We start from the raw sequence: 4,405 nt of genomic DNA, 5'->3' as shown, positions 1-4,405 counted from the left end.
GTGAGCTGCTAGAAGGTTGGTTGGTTGCGAAACTTTATTGTGGTCCTGCAAGGCACGTGGTAGAGCGCAGTGGGCGACTCCCACGTCGGGACCATTAGGCCAAGCCTATCGGCCGCTCCGCGGGCTTGCTGAACGGCCCAAAGTTGGTTGGCCAGGTGGAAGCTGCGTAGGGCCGCCTCCCGCCTGACCGATGTAGTGTCGGGGTTAGTGTACATTGCCTTGCACTCCCAGAGCATGTGCGCGAACGTGGGTGCACCGCACATGCGGGGCAAGCGTCATTGGGGAACACGTCAGGATAAATAGCGTGAAAGGATCTCAGGTTAGGGTACGTGTCAGTCTCCAGTAATCTGAGCATAAGGGTATGTGGCCTATTAAGTTTTGGATGAGGGAGTGGATATAGTCTTCGCGCGAGGTAGCTGCTAGAAGGTGTGTGAGAAAAAAAGCCACCCGCATCTTCCCAACGGGGGGAACTCGAGTAAATGCGTCGAGGAGGGGGGGGGGGGTATCAGCAAAAGCTTTCCGGGCTGCCTACGTCTTTTATTATTCTTAATAATAGTATTTTCTTATTGTAGTTATTGTGATTATTATTGGGGATGCAACAGCAATTGTCCTCAGCTACACACATATTGCTCGCGTTTCAAGGATGGCACTTGGGTCATCATCATATCATCAGTCTGACTACGTCCACTGCAGGACAAAGGCCTCTCCCATGTTCCGCCAGTTAACTCGGTCCTGTGCTTGCTGCTGCCAATTTATACCCGCGAACTTCTAATTCTCATCTGCCCACCTAAGTTTCTGTCTCCCCCTAACCCACTTGCCTTCTCTGGGAATCCAGTCAGTTACCCTTAATGACCAGCAATTATCCTGCCTACGCGCTACATGCCCGGCCCATGTCCATTTCCTCTTCTTGATTTCAACTACGATATTCTTAGCCCCGGTTTCTTCCCTGATCTACTCTGCTCTCTTCTTGTCTCTTAAGGTTCCACCTACCATTTTCCTTTCCATTGCTCGCTGCGTCGTCCTCAATTTAAGCTGAACCCTCTTTGTAAGTCTCCATGTTTCTGCTCCGTAGCTTAGTACCGGCAGAATAGAGCTGTTATATACCTTCCTCTTGAGGGATAGTGGCAATCTACCTGTCATAATTTGAAAGTCTTGCCAAATGTGCTCTACCCCATTCTTATTCTTCTAGTGACTTCAATCTCGTGGTACGGCTGCGCGCTTATTACCTGCCCTAAGTAGACATACTCTTTTACAGCTTGAAGTGCACTATGACAATCTCGAAGTGCTGCTCTCTTCACCACTATGCAAAGCCTTCATTGATTACGAGAAGTCGTTTCATTCAGTAGAAATATCAGCAGTCGTGCAGGCACTGAGGAATCAGGGCGTCGATGAATCATATATAAACATCCTGGAAGAAATATACAGGGGATCAACTGCTACCATAGTGGTTCATAAAGAAAGCAACAGAATACCAATCAAGAAGGATGTGTACAGACAAGGGGACACAATCTCCCCAATGCTATTTCCCGCGTGCTTACAGGAGGTTTTCAGAAGCCTAGATTGAGAACAGTTAGAGGTAAGAGTTAGTAGAGAGTACCTTAGTGACCTGCGCTTCGCCGATGACATTGCATTGCGGAGTAACTGAGGAACGAATTGCAACTTCTGGTTATGGAGTTAGACAAGGAGAGCAGAAAGGTGGGTCTTAAAATAATCTGCAGAAAACGAAAGTAATGTAAAGCACTTTGGTAACTTCAGTTAAAGTTTTAATTGTGGTTTTTGGAGATTGTGTAACTAAACAACCCTCTTTTTGATTCAATAAATATGAATAATAAAGACAAAATGACAGTTAAGCATTCCAAAACCTTACCTAATTATGCAACATTCACGTGATACCCCCACCATTCCGTGTCCTCCCCCTCCCCCCTCGTGGGAAGATGCAAGTTTTTTCTTCGTCCAGAACACACGAGTTTTACAAATCTATTTGGTGGTCTGTAGATTTCGCGTGTTCAGAGAGGGCAGTCGAGGCCACACATTCACAATGCTCATGTTATGCAAGGCCTTCAAGGGATGTGGCCAAAGGACGAACTGCGGAAACTGTGTACTCAATCAGCGCCGTGATCTTCAGAGCAAAGTTCACCTTTGCTGAAGATCCAAGTATGACCAACTGAAGAAGCAGACAGCTCCAAGACATGATCTGTGCAAGCCGCATTTAGAGGAGCGGAAAACAACAAAGGAAAAGTACGAATAAAAGGTGTATCCCCAGTGTTTATGTACTTTATTTACAACCAATTAAAACTTGGTGAATCGGTGGCACTGCAGAGAGCCGATGAGAGAGCCGATGGTGGGCTTCGCGGCTGTGCCAATTCAGAGACCGCTAATCCGTTCATCCTGATCATGCAGGTTTTTGCCCGCATCATCACCGACCTGCTCGTGTCTTCCTTTCTGACAGCCTCGTCTGCCACTCCGGGAAACTTCGGGCCTGCTGGCAACGGAAGTGAACCTTGCGTTTTCCTCCTGCCTGTCACCCATGCTGCAGGACCTTCAGCAGCGCCCCCAGTCCCGCTGTGGATCATCGAAAGGAATCTAGCTGCCCTATCGCCGTCGACAACATCCTATGCGCAGCCTATAAAGCAGCAACCAGCGTCCACCGCGCACTGTGGGCTTCGCGGCTGTGCCAATTCACAGACCGCTAATCCGTTCATCCTGATCGTGCAGTTTAGTAGCTCGTATCATGCACTCACTAAAAAATCGAGTGACTACTTTTTGGTGCAGCTGCCAAGCCCACAGTGCTGCCTTTTACTTGTTTCTGAATGTATTGATGTCATACGCGCCTTGCTACTGCTGTCGGGGGATGTAGAGACAAACCCCGGTCCTGACAAAATCGTCCTCGAAGAACTGAGAAAGTTGTCTGCCGGCCAGGCCATTTTGATAACCGAGATGCAGAGCCTCAAAACCCAGCTAACAAGTGCAAACAACTCTATCACTAATCTAAGCACCCGTCTCGCAGACTTAGAAAAGCATTACCAAAGTCTTCTAGCTCCCGAACAGAAGTCGAAGCCCTTAATTCTAAGACCGGTCAACTAACCCATCGTATGTGTGACATTGAACAGCGCCTTGACGACCTCGAAAACTGTTCCCGACGCAGCAACCTAATATTTTACGGGTTTCCCGACACCAACCCGAAGGAAACATACGCTCAATCGGAACAAATAATCATTTACCACTGCCTCGAAAGCTTTGGTCTTACAGTCGAGACTAAAGATATAGAGCGTGCACATTGTCTAGGGTGTTACAACACGAACCGGAAACGACCCATTATTGTTAACCTTTCATCCTTCAAAACTAAAGAATCTATCCTTTCGAGCGGCCCAAAACTAAAAAGCACTAATTTCAGCATTGGCGAAGATTTCACGCGTCCAGCTCGAACTGCACGAAAACAGCTTGTAACCTTTGCCAGAAGCAAGTCCGTACCATTTTCATTACGCTTCAAAACCCTGCACATCGGAGCGCAGCGATATATCTTTGACAATGCAGCAGGAATTGTCAGAGCCGTATCGTAGGGATCATGTCGCCGTCAGCTAGCACGCCATCCGCCCCGTACAAACGCAAGAGCAAACCTGTCATTTTCTGTACTTTATACTAACATACGTAGTCTTCTTCCCAAGCGCGTGCCCCTGTATAATCTAGTACACTCATCCGGCAGTAGTGTACTGATACTAACAGAAACATGGCTCAGTGACGACATTTCAGATACAGAGGTACTGGCCGACTTGTCAACCTTTAACGTCTTTCGTCACGATCGTAAAAATGCACGTGGCGGAGGCGTACTCATCGCCACTAAAAAGAACTATCATGCTCTCTAATCAACACATCCTCACAACTAGAATCATTATGGGTAATATGCCGTGCCCCTCCCGAAGTAATAATACTTGGCGTATGCTGTAGGCCCCCTCGAACTGACCCAGACTACCCCCGCAAACTTAACGAAATCTTATCCCAGATAACTAATAAACACCCTAAAGCACGTATTCTGGTTTATGGAGATTTTAACTTTCCCTTCATTATTTGGCTCAATCAGGTTTCACCAACCTCGGGAAATCCTGAAGCAAGAGAATTCGTTGATGTTTGCCTCAACTTTAACCTCATCCAACAGGTAACCGAACCAACGCGCGTCACTAGTGAATCCTCAAACATTTTAGACCTGGTACTAACAAATAGCCCCGAAAGCTTAAAATCTGTTGCATACTTACGTGAAATCAGCGATCACAAAGTCATTCATACCATATTTAACTTCACCCCAAAAATACGCCCCATTTTCCGCAAAACGATTCACTTGTATAAGGGTAAATATGAATTAATTAATCGTTAATTACGAGATTTCCTACCATACTTCGAACTCAATCTC

The sequence above is a fragment of the Rhipicephalus microplus genome, unplaced genomic scaffold, assembly GCF_043290135.1.
Source record: "Rhipicephalus microplus isolate Deutch F79 unplaced genomic scaffold, USDA_Rmic scaffold_39, whole genome shotgun sequence".
Taxonomy (NCBI): Eukaryota; Metazoa; Arthropoda; class Arachnida; order Ixodida; family Ixodidae; genus Rhipicephalus; species Rhipicephalus microplus.
Note: the sequence above shows the minus strand (reverse complement) of the source record.